This window comes from Eptatretus burgeri, chromosome 3 (assembly GCF_056783735.1).
Source record: "Eptatretus burgeri isolate ZD-2024b chromosome 3, Ebu_testis_v1, whole genome shotgun sequence".
NCBI classification, from domain to species: Eukaryota; Metazoa; Chordata; class Myxini; order Myxiniformes; family Myxinidae; genus Eptatretus; species Eptatretus burgeri.
Genome location: NC_140963.1, coordinates 107991926 through 108010564, shown reverse-complemented (window position 1 = coordinate 108010564; position 18639 = coordinate 107991926). Strand labels below are relative to the sequence as shown.

The following is an 18639-nucleotide window of genomic DNA, read 5'->3' as shown; positions in this document are numbered from 1 at the left end:
GGGCAGCGAAGAGCCTGCCAAGCATTATTTTCAGAGTGACCCCACTGACACGCACCCTTCCTCTTACACCTGCACCCACATCCCTCTCTAACATGCATCAGGACACCCCCCTTTACATCTCTTTACTTTCCCTTAAGTCCCTGCACTTTGGACCAGCATGAGCCTGGTGGTTGTACCGGGTAAGGGAGAGGTCAATGATAAGCCTCATACTGTTCTCTATCTGTTCACCTCTTTGTATCTAGGTTTCCCTGGTTGTGATTCTGATTGGTACCATGTCTCGTGTGTGTAAATAAATAGGTAAGACTGTGGCACCCTCACAAACACCCTGCATATGTGCTTTGCCATCCCTTGTGAATAAGCTTGCTATGACTTTTCCATGTTGGTTGAACATCGTCTGCACCATTAGACGGGAAGTTCTGCCCCATTGTTCGGCTCCATGATTAGCCAGTCCGTACATAGTTCTGCTCGGCCATATGAATAAATAGACGGGTGTGCACTGAGGGTACGAACCTTAGTCAGGCCAAACCAATGGAAAGGTAAACGTTTAATGAGATGTTAGACCCTGCCAGGCTTGGCTGTTCTAATTAGTGCTCGTAGTTGCTTCACAACCAGACGGGCCACAGACTTATACACAGCATGTCAGCCTGCAGGGCCGGAGGTCGGGAAGAGCCCGAGAAGTTCCCCTTCATGGCGAACCCCTGTTCTGTAACAGTATGCAGCACGCGACAGCGAGTAGCATCATTGGCTAAGTAGAATGGGAGAGAAAGAAGGGGGGGAGAGTAAGAGCTTGTCTATTTCTGCTGATGCAGTGCCTCCTTTAGGTTAAAGCAGGAATTTGGAACTTGACCAGGGTGCTAGCAATACCCAACCTACTGTTTACGAAGCACACCATGGGATCTTTAACTGGGAAGAGATTCAAACCCAGGTGAGACAACTCAGAGATAATTCCACATACCTCTAGGATATCTTACCAATCCACCAGGTGTCTGATTTCCTTCCTTTATGTCAGGTGCCCAACTACCAATCTGTTTCCTGCTCTTGAGACTATTTTCTCCGCAAAATGCTCATCTGTCCACTTTCACCTGCCAACCCATATTTTACAGGATCATGTCATTTCATAACTTTCTGGGAAACCACATGTCTCATTCTCAGTATTGTGGCTTGCATATTTCCATCATGATGCCAATTACCCTAACACAGTATGATCTCATACTGGAGAAGCCACCTCAGGCATATTTAAATATTTAAAACCTAATCGCGTCAGGGGACCTCGTAGCTGGCTCTCTCAATCTCTCTCATCTACTTGAGATGTACAACGAGCCGACGGTTCAGGGCAGCGAAGAGCCCACCAAGCATTCTTTTCAGAGTAACCCCACTCATATGTACCCTTCTTTTCACTGTTCCTCTTGCACCTGCACCCACGTCCCTCTCTAACATGCATCAGGACACCCCCCCTATGTTTTTTTGCTATCCTTGCCTTCTCGTTATCCTTTTTCAAATGCATTCCCGTCATAACCAAGCTCCCCTATATTGAAAGAGGACAGCCCCCCTATATTAAAAGTCTACATTTTCATCATTTTTTTTCTAAATAATTTGAAGATCTTCAAAAGTGGTGTTTTAATTAGCAAAACAAGGAGTTTCCATTCACACACTCCTTGGGGTTCCCTCGGTGTGCATGCAAATCACTGCCCCTTTACCACTAAATGGGGCACACGGCAGTCCCCCTTGAACCCCGCCTGAATTCCCCTTATTTTTTCATGAGAACTTTGCCACCCTGAGTCTGCCTCGGATGCCAACCTATGGTTCTTTGTCTGTGCTCTATCCTTTTAAATGCTTCTTAAATGCTGCATCACACAAAGAAGTAGCACCTTCCATTTCAAAAGTGTGACCCAACCAGGTTTTGAACGACTGATCTCCCAGCCTGAGCAGACGATCGAACCCTTACGTCACCAAGTCAGGTTAAACAAGGGGAATATCCTTGTATTGTTCCTTTTGAATGCATCACATCGAATCGTGTAAACTCTAGTGCACTACGCCCTCTGCAGGACGCAACTACAAGTTGCTGGATGCTTCTCATTGGCAAGCCTGTTTGGCACATTCATCTCAGAAAGTTGGTCTAGTGAAAGCTACACTTTATATTACATCACCTTTTTGGTGTTTACATTCTGTCCAATCATAAATGGACAACCTATAGCCGGGTACACCTTTCTGTGATGTTTGTGATTGGATGCTGGAATATGTTCTCCTAAAGTGTGCACAAAGTTGTTATGAACTCTTGTATCTAGTTTATATCCTTCCATACCCAACCATCTCACATTTTTCTTTGACTCACCCCCATTGACACAATTGATAGGAACCTAAAATTGCTCCACATAGCTTACTTCCATTGTGTATCCATCTTAAGTTAGTCAGAGTCCAACATCAAGCTCATCTGCGGTTAGGCCTCCCAAGTCTATCACAATCCCCCAAAGGTCAAGTCTGTCTGATGTAATAAATTCCCCTTCTGTACCATCACTCCTAAACAATGGAGTCATGCTGAACACCACTTCAGAAAAAGCTGACCATCTTAACATTGACTTTAATAAAAAAAAAGGCCAAGGTCCCTAATCCCTCCACACTCAGTGGGAGTGAGGGGTGGTGAGCCCCCCTTGCCCTCTGTGACCTCACTTCCAGGAGTCTACATTTTCATCATTTTTTTCTAAATCATTTGAACATTCAATACTACCATGGCACCAACCCTTACAATTCAAACCAGTTGTTGTTGTTCGTCTTTCGGCTGCTCCCGTTAGGGGTCGCCACAGCGGATCATCCGTTATGATCCGCATACTGATTTGGCATAGGTTTTACGCCGGATGCCTTTCCTGACGCAACCCTGGTCACCTCTTACGACACAAGGATAAGGATTGGGTTTCGCTATGATTCCGGGCTGCCCTACACCCTCTCATAGCGCGGCCCAGCGCAGAGCTCCCGTCCTCAAGCGATCCTCCAACCCAAGCCTCCGAGTAGCCGGGTTACAGGCGCACGCCACTACGCCCGGTTTACAATTCAAAGCAGTCTCCTAATGGTATTCAGAGGGTGCTTCATGAATTATCAGATTTTTTTTTCCTGCAAGCAGGAACAACCAGTTGCTCTTGATGTTTTGTTTCGTAATTTATCTTGAAGCTGATGTCCCATAAGGAAGAGTTTTAAAACTTTGACCTCGGAACGAAACTGAATGATTAATGGTCTCGGGTTGCAGTCCAGATATATCCAGCGATTCGTCGATGTGAAGCTTTATCGGACAGAAACCGACCTGTTCCAAGGCAAGGCGTTTTCGAGCTGAACGGACAAAATGGCGGATTAAGACTCCAAGCTGAGCGAGCTGTACGTAGGCTCACCAAGGGCAAGCCTATTTCGGGTTTTACCATTAATTATCTTCAAAATGGGCGTTTTAATTAGCCAAACAAGGAGTTTTCATTCATGCACTCCCTTGGGGTTCCCTTGGTGTGCATGCAAAGTTTCAGGCTGATAGGTGTCATTGTTTTGGAGTGATGGAGGAGACACTCTGATATTTAACATACACAACTTAGCCTAACAGGTCCCTGTTACATGGCAATCTAACCTACTCAAAACAGTCGAGCTATGGATTCCTCACCGCCACCTTCCATGTAACAATAGCATGAGAACTATTGGGTTTCATATTTGCCAGAAAGCAATATTTGATGCGCATCTGACTGGTTATAAGCATAATTGCCTTGCTATGTTTTGCTATGTCTGGATATAAAATGGTTGGAAAGTTTGTCTTGCTTCTGTGCCATGCTGTATTCGGCAATTCATATGGGTTTGTGTTGCCTATAAACCTGTATTTTGTGACATCACGCCTGAGACAAAATGTCCAATGCATTGACATACCCAAGCTTTAACCCCGATTGTTTTGCAATGAAAGCACAACAACTCAAGCGATCGTGAATGGACGTTCCTTTCTTCTTTTGTTTTTGAATTCAAATATGATGGTATGGTGGCGTCACACAATTTTCTGACGTCATTAAACATGCTCCGCAGCTTAGAAAGCAAGGCTGGGTGTTGGACAATACCAAAGCCATGAGAAATGTCCAGAGAGATGGCCCTGACCTGTTGCTTGAGGTTTCTAGAGCATTATTGAGTTGGAATAAGGAATAGGTGAGGGGTGGAATGGCCAGGGAGAAAAAGACAAAATCAGACAATTGGAGGAAAGTTAAGACTTGATGTTTGTAGCAACGATAGCTTCAACCACATTGCTGATAATGGAGAGAAGTTTGATTAGTCTGTTGTTGAGTGGATCAGTCTTGGTAGCATTTTGTTGATGGGGGGGGGGTGGGGTGATTTAAAATATTGGATACAGAGTCAAGGCTTGTGGAAGAGTTAGTATACTGAACAGATCAGGATGGAGAGAGAGGGAGAGGGAGAGGGAGAGGGAGAGGGAGAGGGAGAGAGAGAGAGAGAACACACCAACAGTGGAGTTGAAAGACAAGATGGAGGGAGACTTGGAAAAACAATGGCTGTGGGGAGAAAAGGATGCAGGGAGTGGACAAGATGGACACAGAAGGAAGTTTCCAAAATGAAGGCACGTGAGCAATTGAGAAAGAATTGGAGAAGAACAAAAGAAAGGACGGACGGGACCAAAAGCACAGGTTTTGAAGTTTGAAATAGATCCGATCAAGATGAAATAGCTTACAATTCTTTTTGCAATCTGAACTAAATTATGGTCAGGTCTGAAGCATCAGCTTCCCTTCTACAAACATAAATTTCATTCTAATTGTGACAATATTAGCACAGGAAACGAGCTATCACAATGTTGAAGAATGTATTCAATCATAGGTGAACCAAAATAGCAGCTCTATCAGTTCAAGCCAGAATATGCAATGAGCTCTGGATAACATAAATAATACAAGCTGTTATTTTACATTTAATATGAATGGCCTTTCTTAAAAATGGAAAATTACTTTTACCGCAATTACTCCACTGAATCTTATTAACAAACCAACAGGAAGCTTCTACCACTTATAGGCACAATGGATTAATCAGGACAGTGGGGCCACTGTCAGTGCGCTGATGGGTCCACATGGACCGGCCCACTCCCTCTTGTCTCTTTTGGGGCACTGGCTTTACAAAGTTTGGGGATACAGCATCCTGGATGTGGGGGAAGTCTCCATCGTTCCTGGGAGATACATCAGATGTCTCTGTGACACGGGCCTGTTCGAGAGAACTGTCCTGGGCTATAAAAACAACATTGCTTTTCCTAACAGTAACTAACAAAGGAATGTGATGTGTAAGCAGTCATCAAAGTCACTCCCCTGCCTCCATTGCTTACATGTAGCCGAATCTATATGCTCACTGGCTCTCTCCCTTCCTTCCATGTCTGCACATAACCTCTCGATCTCGACTCTCAATGAAGCGCCTTTCTGTTCCCATCAGTCTTCCTGTTGATTTCTCACCATTGCTCCCAATGTCATTTCACTTCTTTCTTTTTTTAAAGAGTTGATACCTTCATCTACTTTGAAAGTTAATTGTTAACTCCAAATGGTATGAATGTTTTATTATTTTGCTCCATCTAGCACCAACTCTGCCGTTGGGGTATATATATCAAAGTATGAGGGGGAATTTTAGTTTGTCCAGCAAAGTGTTCCCATCCGTTGGGTTAGGTTGGCCTAATGAGGTTCACAAGTGAACCCCTGGCTCATGATGTCAGATCATATGCCATTGTTGATCCATTGTCTGCGAATACCCTTATAATTCTTGTAAAAGTACAATGGTGTCAACTGATGTCATTTCCTGGCATGGGGTATGTGCACAAGCTACTCCATGAGCCACAGATCACTGTAAATAAAATAAACAAACAAGCAAACAAATGCTGCTGATCCAAGACTGGACAGTGCAGGAATCGTGTGCCAGGTGCTAGCTTACCCTCCCATAGGAGAGATGGAAATCACCTGACAACAATATGCATGATATGGTGAGACCCAAAGTCGTTTGCCTCCCTCTTCTCAAGCAATGATTAAAACGCCATTGGGACTCACCATCTGATTATTGCAGTGACGTGATGTCGCTTCCTTCTTTGGGAGATATAATTAACATCGAGGACGCAATGCCTGCAACAGTCCCAGATGAAGACCACTGAGTGGTCGAGACCTGAATCTCATCTGCTGGGTAGCTGTCCTAGGTGGTGGTGCATGGTGCCTTCGGTTTTCAATTTCTGAGCGTTGTCACCTGCGACAGGTGACATTGCAACACCCTGTAGTTACATGCACATACTACCTGAATCATGGTTCCATTGTATCCCACACATAAAATAAATAGATCAGTAACTAGTGGATCACAATACAGAGATTTGATTGAATACCTCGATTTTGATTAAATATCTAGAATAAATAGATTTCATTAGACTGGTAATCTCGCCATCAATCTCACAAACTAAAGCAAGCAGGGTTTCAGGTTGTATTCGCCAGGGGATAAATTATAAATCAAGAGATCTTTTAAGACTGTATAGGAATTTCGTGAGATCTCATCTAGAATATTGTGCACTGCTCTTTCTCCATGCTATATCGAGGCAATGCATTATTTTCTTTATATATCTTGACAAATATTATTTTATTATATTCCCCCATATCTGATGTACCAAATATGAACGTGAAAGTTGAAAACTTTGGGAGTTAGAGTGCGGACAGGAACGGATGGATGGACAGACAGACAGACAGACAGACGGATGGACGGACGACCGGTATCACATAATACGCCCCGATATATATATCTATGTATATATACATATATATATATATATATATATATATATATATTGTTGCGGTTGAGGAAATTCGCAAACCACCATTCAGGTCCTGTAGGTGAGATATCTCTGTAAGTACATGTGTAGTTAGCCCCAAACCCGTTGTTTAGAGGGAATAAATGTGATTCATTCGGGCTGCGACCCTTTAAGATAGCCGTTTTTCTGTTCTATCTTTATTTTGAACCAACCACGTCTCAACCGCCATCACACAACAACCACCAACCGCAACGCCGCTTCACAACAACAACGCCAACAGCCACGACCTTTACCTTCACAACTCGCTCTCGCAAACATCGCATCACCGCCATTCCAAACGTCGCCATGGCCATGGACCGCCACTTTAGACCCTCCACCACCTTCGCCTCTCCTTCTGCGGCCATTCCCGCACCACTTGTGGGCACCGAGCGTCAGGCTGTCCTGGACTCGTACAGGGCGCGCGCCGAGCCGCGGGTACAAAGTGCGGCCTTTCCGAGGAGAAGTCGGATCAGGAATGATACACGCCCACTTCCGATCCGTCCAATCAGCAAGCGCGAGGCGATTTGGCCCCAACTCCAGGCGCGTCAGAGTAGAATTGATATATGCAAATTCGAGGATCAGGGGAGATTCACGCCCCTTTTTCTCCATCCAATGGGCGAGCGTGGCTCCACCCCCGAGCTCGTTCTGATACAGAAATTTGCATATGGGTTCTCCCACACCACTATAAAGCGCCGAGCGTGGGGCGAATTGGGAGTTTTCGGTCAAGGGAGTTGGAGAAGAGTCAAGGCGAGTTGGAGAAGTGTGGCAGCAGCAGTCAAGTCGGGTCTGGAGGAGAGTCAGTCTGTCGGGGTTCGGAGTCTGTCGGGGAGCTGCAGAGAGGGGAAGCCGGGAGCACGGTCGAGGTCGCAGTGGAGTCGTTCGTCGTGGGACCCAAGCAAGCCAGCTATCCTCTTTCCCCAGAGCATCAACAATTCCCCCCTTCCCCCCCCCACGCTGAGATAGTGCGAAAAGGGGGCCCCGTTCCTCCCCCACTCCAAGCAGTGCCAACGAAACCCGCGAAGGAGCGCGGAGTCGGGGCACCGCCGCCACATTTGCGGCTCATCACAAAACACGAGTAGGATCCACCCGGTCTCGCGGCCCACAGGCCCCGTCTGCCCCCTTGTCTTTGAGGGTGGCCCTTTTCTTTTGCTTTTGAGTATATGTGTTGTCGGCACCGTCTGTAAAGTAAAACTGTGTAAGTGTTGCCGTGTGCTCGCGTAGTCGGTAGTAGATCTGCATTGTTGTGTTTCTTTTGTAACATCTGCTTTTGGTGCATAATTGTTGTAATTGTATATGTGTGCTTTCCGTGTGCCGCGGAATAAATGTGCCTTATGTTGAACTGTTTTCCAATTTCGCTTCGTCTTTTCTTTAATCGAATCTCCATCTTGCTTCACGTAAAGGATTGGTAGTGGGCTGAATACGCCCGATAATTAATCGGAACCGTCGAGGTTGACGATAACACCGCTCAGTTATCCTGATAGTACGGAACGGGTCGCTTAAGTGGTCCGTGTCCGGAGTCGACCTACGTCGAGGTGCGATCGCCCGGTCTACCCTCCGCGTGGGTACTTAGGTAGGTCGAATTTGGCGAACAACCCTATCCCACGCGGGGGGCCGATTGGCACGATCGTGGTGAGGCCGAAAGGCCCACCCGTGACTAGCTCCCGGCCTTAGTCCGAGAGGGTCACGACAGAATTGTCCGTCCCGTGGGCGACGTGCCGCGATTCGAGTTACGTGGCCGTTTGCACGCCGGCGGGTGCGAATTCGCAACAATATATATATATATATATATATATATATATATATATATATATATATATATATATATATATATATACATATACATATATATTTGCGCAGGACCTGAAAGAGCGGTCAGGTCCGCGAGACCGGGTGGATCCTACCCGTGTCTTTGTGATGAGCCGCCAATGTGGTGGCGCGGCGGCGCCCCGACTCCGCGCTCCTTCGCGGGTTTCGTTGGCACTGCTTGGAGTGGGGTGGGAACGGGGCCCCCCTTTTCGCACTATCTCAGCGCGGGGGGAAAAAGGGGGGGAATTGTTGATACTCTGGGGAAAGAGGAGAGCTGGCTTGCTTGGGTCCCGCGACAAGCGATTCCACTGCGAGCTCGTCGCCGACCGCCGTCTTCCTTGCCTCGGACCCGAGCTATTCGGTCTCTTCCCCAATTCTCCTCAGCTGACTGCAGCAAACCACCTGTACGCCCTCGCCTCCCGACTCACTCCCCGCTCCTCCAAGGCCGACTCTGCGCTCAAACCGACTCGACTGCGCTCCAGGCTTCCTCTCTCTGCAGCTCCCCAACAGACTTCGAACCCCGACAGACTGCGAGCTCCACTCGGCTCTCCGACCTCTCCCGACTGAATCTTTTTAGCCCGACTCGACCCTGCGCTCGGCGCTTTATAGGCCGGCAGGAGAACCCATATGCAAATTTCTGGATCAGAACGAGCTCGGGGGTGGAGCCACGCTCGCCCATTGGACGGAGGAAAAGGGGCGTGAGTCTCCCCTGATCCTAAAATTTGCATCGACGGAATTCTCCTACACGCGCGCCTGGAGGCAGGGCCAAACCGCCCCGCGCTTGCTGATTGGACGGATCAGAAGTGCATTCCTGATCCGAATTCTCCTCGGAAAGGCCGCATTTTGCACTCGCGGCTCGGCCCGCGTCTTGCACGAATCCAGGACAGCCTGACACTCGGTGCTCACAAGTGGTGTGGGAATGGCAGTAGAAGGAGGAGAGGTGAAGGTGGTGGAGGGTTTATTGTGGTGGTTTATGGCCATGGCGAAGTTTGGAATGGCGGTGATGCGATGTTTGCGGGAGCGAGTTGTGAAGGTAAACGTCGTGGCTGTTGGCGTTGTTGTTGTTGTGAAGCGGCATTGCGGTTGGTGGTTGTTGTATGATGGCGGTTGAGACGTGGTTGGTTCAAAATAAAGATAGAACAGAAAAACGACTATCTCAAAGCGTCGCAGCCCGAATGAATCACATTTATTCCCTCTAAACAACGGGTTTGGGGCTAACTACACATGTACTTACAGAGATATCTCACCTACGGGACCTGAATGGTGGTTTGCGAATTTCCTCAACCGCAACAATATATATATATATATATATATATATATATATATATATATATATATATATATATATATATATATATATATATATATATATATATATATATATATCGGGCGTATAAAAAATAGTGTGGTAGATAACATTAGAAAGGAAAAAATAACTTGCACCAAAAACTTTAACATTTTCACGCTCACGTTGGTGCTGACGCTCACGCAGACGCTCACGCCGGGGGTATCGCTATAGCTCTCTGTTCTTCGAACAGGCAAGCTAAAGACGACAAACACAAAGATTTACATTGAAACAGCATTCTTTGAAAGAGGATTTAAAGTGGGTAATTGGAGAAATTCAATTCAAAAATGTATCAAGCCACAGAACACAAAATCTCGATCTATACTTTATGCCTTCACAGCTAGAACAAACATGGCGAACACCTGGCCGGATGGACCTCATTGTTTTTTAGCTCGCCTGTTCGAAGAACAGAGAGCTATAGCAATACCCCCAGCTTGAGCGTCAACGTCAGTTTGAGCGTGAAAATGTTAAAGTTTTTGGTGCAAGTTATTTCCTTTCTAATGTTTTTATCTACCACACTATTTTTTACTGATTACAATATACAAATACATATATTGCTTTAAAATTATTTGGATCAGACTTCACTACAATGCTTTATAAAAAATACGATTAGACTAGTCTTTTAAAAACGAAAAATGTATAAACAGGCGAGCATTGGGTGGCTTTGACACCAACTCTCTGGTTAAATATTTATCGATGTCGAAGTGAGAGGTGGATTACAAATGGAGATCACACAACGCGATCCTTGCAGTTTCAGTGGATAAGACACAGGCCCGTAGCCAGGGCGCAATATTAAGGGGGGCATATGAGCTGGATGGGGGGGCACAATTATTATATTTCATTTTTTGATAACCCGGTATACTATTGTATTCATGCAGCATTGACACATCTATACTGAGGTTGCCGTCGCATACTAACCAAATTGATCTCAGCTGGATTTAATATGTTCCGATGTTTTTGGCCTAAAATTATTCGAATGCAGGAGAGGCGCAACAAACTGGTGCATTCACAATGCAGATATTCAATGATTCGACAATTGCCACCAATTCAGGTGCACTTATACAAGGTGTTGTGAAGAATTGGCATTAGAAAATTAATATACCAGAGATACAATGACTAAACAGGGGAGGTTGGCACCGGAATCAGTGCACTTTCAAATAACATACAGTCGGCTATGACCTGCGATCATCACGTTAAACTATCAACAGCAAATACGACCAGCCTGAGGATACCACAAGGTCCGCATTTAAAGCAGTCAATTACACAGAGGTAAGGTTATGCACAAAGCACTAGATGTGGGATATGCAAAGCACCAAACACAACATTTAACTTAAACATCAGAAGTACAAAGCAGCCGACCACGGCGGGTGCTGAGCACAACCACACTGCAACCACAACCACACATGCATCACCAGCAGTCACACACACAATCTGAACTCCTCGTATCGTTTTTATACTGCTGCACTCACTGTCAGAAGAGCTGCAGGCGATGCGTCTCGGGGTGGAATCTTGTGAGGACCTTCTCCTTCCTTTCATTCAGGAATTTATGTGTGAGGTCTCTCTCGAAGGCCAGCTGTACCAGTTGTGCCTTGCGTGCATGGCGCATGGACCGTCGATGGTCAGTGAAGACATTCCTCAATGTTGAGAATGAGTTTTCACACATGGCAGTGGATGCACCAAGTGTTAGTCCAAGTCTCATAGCAGTCACTACACTTGGCATGGCTTCCAGCGTTTTGTGGAATGTTGAGAGGAGTTTTTGTGTTGTCCATCTCTCGTTTGGCAGCTTTTCTGTCTGTGAGCGAATAAACTGCTTTGCAACCACACACTCCGTTTCACTGATGGTTGACTTTGTTAATGTCATGATGTGCTGGAACAAGTGGGGATCCAAAAACATGACATTTTCAGGATTTAAGGCAGCGAGTGAACGGGCGAGTTGTGTGTTGCGCTCACTGAAGCGCTGAGCGATCTCGCCAAGCACAGTGTCAATTGTGCGGTAAAAAAAACCCTCTGCAGTTCCGTCTTGTCATTGTCGTTGTTTTGTCCTGTCGTCTCCAAAACTACAAACTGTTCCAAGTTCTTATGCATTGTGCGTCTCCGTTTTGGTGGTGCAGGTGTAGAAGTGTGAGCATCGTTGGCCTTGTTCCACAGATCAGTGAACTCATCCTCAGAGCGGAGTTTCTTCACGCACTCTGTAGCACTCGCCACCAGTTCCAACCCCGTTAGCAAGTCCATGTTCTCTGCCTGCAAGAGTCTGTTAGGGCCATCTAACAACATCAGCAGTTTTTGTACAAAGATAGCAATGAACATGAAGGCAGGCCCAGAGACTTCCCACAAAAGCTCAATAGCCTCCATCCTCATCTCTGCACCGTAGGCGCGCTCTGCATCAATCTCCGACAGTAAGGATGTGATATCCTTAAAAGATCCTATGATCACAGATGTGGTGGCTAAATGTCCCATCCACCTTTGATCAAGAAGTCGTTTTAACCGCTCACCTTCATACTATGCAGCAACAGTGGGCTTTCTGAAGAATTTGTACAGGCAACAACAAACCTCGAGGAAATCAGTGACAGCTTTCTCTGCTGCCAGTGCGTGGACAACTACCAGATGGAGTTGGTGATTTAAGCAGTGCACATAGGGGATTTCTCTTTCCAATATCTCTTGCAACAACTTTTGCACCCCACCGTGCTTCCCAGCCATTACCGAAGCCCCGTCGTACACCTGACTTAATATTTTTGACGCGTCAAGTCCTATTTTTGTCAGCTCTGCAATTATTAGGTCTGTCAATGTTTTTGCATCCCCAGCGTCGGCTGTAGCTATTGTGAGTAGACGCTCTGTTGCTTCATTTGATACCGATACAAAGCGAATGATGATTGATATGTTCTCACATTCAGTGGGGTCCCTCGTCCCATCCACCTTGATGGTAAACCATGATGTGCCGACTTCTTCCACGATGGCATCCGTCACAACATTACTCAATGTGCAGATCAGTTCATTCTGCATTTCCGGACGAGTATAGCTTGCGTTTCGTGGGATATGCTTTATTATTTTGGCTAGCTCGGTGTCTTTTTTGAGTGTGGAGTTTAAAAGTGAGAGGAAGAGCCCACTGTGCCGTCTGACATATCCTCAAAATTATCAAGGCTCCCTCTAAAAGGTATCTGATTTTTGGCGAGAAATCCCACAACATCTATTAGAGCAGACACATAGTACCGGTTTCTATTTAGCTGGTCAGCATTGAGGAGTGTGGAAATCTCCTTACCATAATCGATGCACCTCATTCTCCTTCCACCTCAAAACACAAGTTAAATGTTCCTTTGAAGTTGCGTGTTTGTGAAACCCCCTGCCTTTCTCCACGGCATGTTTCCAATTCCGGTAGCCTCGCACTGTGAAAGTAGAGTCCACTGGGCCACGTGCGGTGTTAAACTTCCTGCATGGATAGCAGAATGCTGCATCTGTCTGCACACTGTATTCCAGCCATTCATTAGTCTGGTACCACGAGGACACAAACGAGCGACTCTTGTTCTGCAACAGATGACCAGGGTACCACTGTAGAACAACTCGATTCGGTCTCTCACTTCCAAGATCATCGGGAAGCGGCTTGACAGTCACACCCGATCCCGAGGCCGCCGCCGAGCGTGGAAACTCGGCTGTCTGCGCTGGGGCTACAGCTGCAGGGCTGACGTTGCTGGCTTGGCCAGGTTGGCCAGCTTCTGTCGGTATTTCATCGACATGATCGTCTTTTCCTCCTCCTCATCCTCCTCCAACTCCTCCCACAACATGTCTTTCATCATCTTCTTCATTTTCGTCGCTTGCATTTTTTACTTTTCTGAGCCATTTTCGTTTATCCATCATTCACGTCTTTTTCTCCCGCTGCTGGCTCGTGCTCTGTGATTCGTCCCTCGCGACTCACGAGATTTGACGGTTGACAGTTTTATTTGTTAAATGATCCATCCATCAAAAACAGGTTTTATCTGCATAATTTGAAATGTAAGCACGATTGCAAACATACATATTTTGAATTTTTATTATAAAATTACTTTTGTAAGATGGAGGGTTGACGGGTTGTGAAGGTCACGTGGTGCACGTGCACTTCATCTTTAATTATGTAAATTTATGTCTTTTCCTTAATCATATTGTCATATTATGACTATATTACATTTATACCTAACTTACAACCAATCAGGTAACCTGCTCAATAGGGTCTCCATATCGAATACGCTGATTGGCTATTCCTTAAAACTAAATGATCCACTATATATATATATATATATATATATATATATATATATATATATATATATATATATATATATATATATATATATATATATATATATATATATATATATATATATATATATATATATATATATATAACCACCCACAACATCGACATTCGACACGATGTCTTGGCTGCTGGTGTTGGTGCTTGTGTTATTATCTTTTATCTTGTGGTCTTGGACTGTATTGTCTTGCCAATTGCTTTTGGAGATGCGCTGGGAAGCGCACACTTATCTCTTGACTGTTATTCAAAGAAGGATATTATTAAAGAACAGTTTATCCAAAAAGGCCTTATTATTCACCACGTTGAACATCTGGAATAAGGGTTTGAGTTCACACAGGTGAACTCTTAAACAGCAAGTTCACAGTGGGCGCTCGTCCTTAAACACTAAGTTGTTCACAGAGTACAACAGGGCATAAATGGGTGGCGTACAAGTGGGGGGGCACCAGATGCGCCATGGGGGGCATTGCACCCAAATACCCCCCCCCCTAGCGACGGGCCTGATAAGACACCTCCCGAGGCACCCACCGCACGGTACCACGGGACCCAACAAAGGCAGAAAAGTACGTCTAATTGATGTGAGATTGAAAGCACGTGTACATTTTCCAGAAATGAACAACCAAGCAGCTTGGAGAGCACTCGCCAAGTGGCTTAAGCATTCAAGCAAGCACTCCAACAAAACGGTCGATATGAAACGGCTCCCTTGGCACACAATTGGCAATCACCGAACCGTAATATTAAACATACACCTCCCGGAGACAGCCAAAAATGTCACGTATGTCCGAACTGGGACAAATGAACACTTTTCTCGGACTCCGAACTGTTTGTAAGTTTGATTCTGGAGCTTAAATTTTGTAATTAGCTTCAGTTTATGAGATACTCGTGGTGAACGCACATGCGGAATTGAAATACAACAGCGAACGCCGACGTCTCCGGACGTTTATAAGCATTGCAATGTACCAAGCGATTCGTAGCTATGATGAACAGCTTGTGCCATGTTGCAGCCTGTTCCAAGTCAGGCAGAGGTTGAGCAGGTCAAAAAACATGGCGGCTTCAGACCCCAGCGAGGTTACCCAGGAAACGCCTTAAGACCCCAGACAGCGAGGTGGCTGAGGATCACCTGATGAAGGATATAATTAAATAAGGCCGTTAATTATCTTCAAAAGGGGAGTTTTAATTTACCAAAACGCCGAATTTTCACTTTCGCACTTCCTTGGAGTTTTCTTAATATGCATGCAAAGTTTCAGGGCTATTAGGTTTTATAGTTTTGGATTTATGGAGGACACACACACACACACACACACACACACACACACACACACACACACACACACACACACACACACACACACACACACACACACACACACACTGCATTTTATTAGTATTGATTGATTGATTAATTACTTATTTATAATCTGGGCAATATCTCAGGCACCTTGTGAGCTCGGAAGCTGAGATTTGGACACGACGGTGAAAAATGATTTGGCTATAAAGGGCGTTTTTGATTTATTGATTCATCAATTCATTGATTTTTCCATTTTTCGATGAATTACTTGATTTTCAAAAAGTTACACATTTTGGATGAAACAGTGGTGGTTTTGGTATGCCATGAGACAATTGATTAAGACATTATTTTACGGTACGTATTTATTAATTTTAATTATGCAATTAATCAATCAATGAATGTGCACCTTTCCTCTCCAATTCTGTCTCCATGTGCCACACGGTGGCATCGCCAGGTGCCGAAGGACTACATAAGCTATGAGTAGGAGCTGAAAGACGCAGGATCTTTTACACGAGAAAGGGGACAATTACAAAGGGATCTGATATGGATGTTCAAGATAATGACGGGTATAAACAGAATAAGTGAGGAAAAGTTTTCAGCAAAATGGACACTGATGTGGTTGCCACTCTCCATCGACTTGTTCTTGTAGTACACCCAGCCCTGGATTAACCAACAAGCAAAATAAGCACGTGCTTCGGACCTCAAGGGAAGAGGGGCACCACAGAGTTTTATTTCCAGTGCCGGATTTACAATGGACCATGGTACAAATGTTGCAGCTGAACCAGGGCTCACAAAAAGGGGTCCACACAATAAATGAAAAAAAATAAAAATCAAGAATATTATTTTTTTTACACATTTTTTTATGCAATGTAATACTAATGCCGTAGCGTTTACTGCAAGTTTTGTTTCATTTCGAAAAATAAAATTTCATTTTACGGTTTAGTATTGTTTTTATTTTGGATTACATATATATGGGGGTACCATAATCTTTTCAGTGCTTCGGGCCTCTCAAGGTCTTAATCTGGCCCTGAGTACACCTTCAACTCCCAAATCTGACACATCTGTTTGACAAATTGATGAACAAGAATAGTTGCTTAAGCGAACACAGAATTCAACTAATTTAAAGCAGGAAGCTTTCTCACCAAAGGTGATAGCCTGGATTTGTCTTCTTGTTCTGAAGGAGGTATTTCAAAGGCTGGATGATGTTGGCACAGCGTGGGATGAAACGCCTGTAAAAATCGTTCAGGCCAATAAATTATCTCAATTTGCATAGTGAGTTAGGTGTTGGGATGTCTTGAATGGCTTTGACTATGTCAAGTGGGCGGATGCCGTGCTTATTGACAATACAACCCAGGAATGTGAGCGATGAAACCTAACTTGGCACTTAGCTGGGTTTATGATGACACTATACTCAGAGGAGGTGAGCAAACAAGAGTCACAGATGTTTGTCATGTTCTTGAGGCTCACTAGCAATAGGAAGATTGTCGATGTAGGTGCAGACAAAAGGGAGATCATGACACCTCGTCAATGCATCATTGAAATGTCTGCTGCATTTTGTAATCCAAAAGGCATATGCACAAACTCGAATAGGCCGAAAGGTGTGGTGACGGTAGTCTTAGGGATGTCAACAGGTATCTGATGGTACGCTCACACCAAATCCAGCTTTACAAACAATTGCTTTCCATGTAAAGTTGAAGCGAAATCCTGCAGATGAAGTATGGGAAAGCAGTCATGGATGGTGCAGCGGTTGAGACCTCGGTAGTCACCACATAGTCTGTAGTCACCTGGAGTATTCTTTGGCACCATATGCAAGAGAGATGACCAGTTCCTGCTGGATCGGTGAACTATTCCAAGCTCAAGCATGTGGTCAAACTCTGCTTTTGCAATGTTGAAGCAATCAGGACCAAGGCGATGAGAATTGGGAGCCACTGGAGGGACACGTGTCTCAATCTGATGAGTAACTGGGTGCTTTACTGCAGTGTCAGGGTAAACAGGATGCATGATTTCCTTAATGTCTTGAAAGAGAGCATCAAAACTGGAAGTACCCCCCCCCACCCCTCCCTGGCTTCACAAAAAATATGATGGAGAGAGTATGGGAGGGAATCTCTTTGGCAACTAGGTTAGTGGCGGAGTCAATTAGCTTGTGGTGTTTAACAACCACGAGCAAACCAAACTGCCTCAGCAAATCTGCACCGTTGATGGGCGTGGGTAACTGTGTGACTGAAAATCCAGCAGAAAACTCGTCCACGTCCAAGGTCAAGAGTGAGGGACTTCGCACCATATGTTGTGATGAGAAAATTGTAAATGGCTTGCAAGTTGTCTGATGCAGGTGAAGACTTGCGTTTATCATCTGGGGTTCAAATGCTTACCCCAGCACCAGTGTAAACCAAAAAAGCATGTGCCAGTGTTGTTATCCCTGATGTAAAATAGGCAACTAACTGTGGCTACGCCATGCTGACTTTCACCGGCATCACCGGTTGGAAGAAAGGTGAGTGATGAAAGAGCAGGGAGGAATGCACTTAGGTGCATCTGAGCCAAAACACCAATGATACCAGCATTCGTCTCCTGACTGAGACAAGCTCCTTAGGGAAAACATGGAATGCCCATGAATAAAAGAACACTTCTAACGAGCACAAGTAAGGTGAAAATTTCAAGTGATAAAGTAGAATCCACAAACAGGTCACGTAAGGGACGTTCTGCGAAAATGATGCTCGGCCGGGTAAAACTCCAAAATCAGTGGGAACTAAAACCGAGCTCTCCACGACGTTGTGTGTCCTTTACTCATCACGCTATCCTTTCCATTTCTCCCCAATGATGTCATTCTCTCTCGATGAAGATTGGCCGAGAAAGAAAAAAATAAAATAAAATATAATTTTAAAAGTCTTTCCCACTTCCAAAACCAGGCCAAAGAGTAGGAAAAAAAAAACAACACTCAGAAAGAAAAACGATGATCGGTGGGTAAAACCGGTAAAACCACGCTTCACGCCAAAACAGTCACATGGCTGTTGGAATGGTGTATTGGGTGGCAGGAGACACCACAGGTGATTGGGTATGTGTGGCTGTGTTATGATTATAATATCTGTGAGATAATTCCCCCCCCAACCCAA

At 45.1% G+C, this 18639-nt stretch overlaps 1 protein-coding gene across 1 annotated transcript in view; it reads right to left on the bottom strand.

Annotated features, from left to right (window-relative positions):
* Positions 1-18639, bottom strand: part of LOC147030660 (semaphorin-4D-like) — a 185151-nt gene that overhangs the window by 161118 nt on the left and 5394 nt on the right. The window lies entirely within an intron of this gene.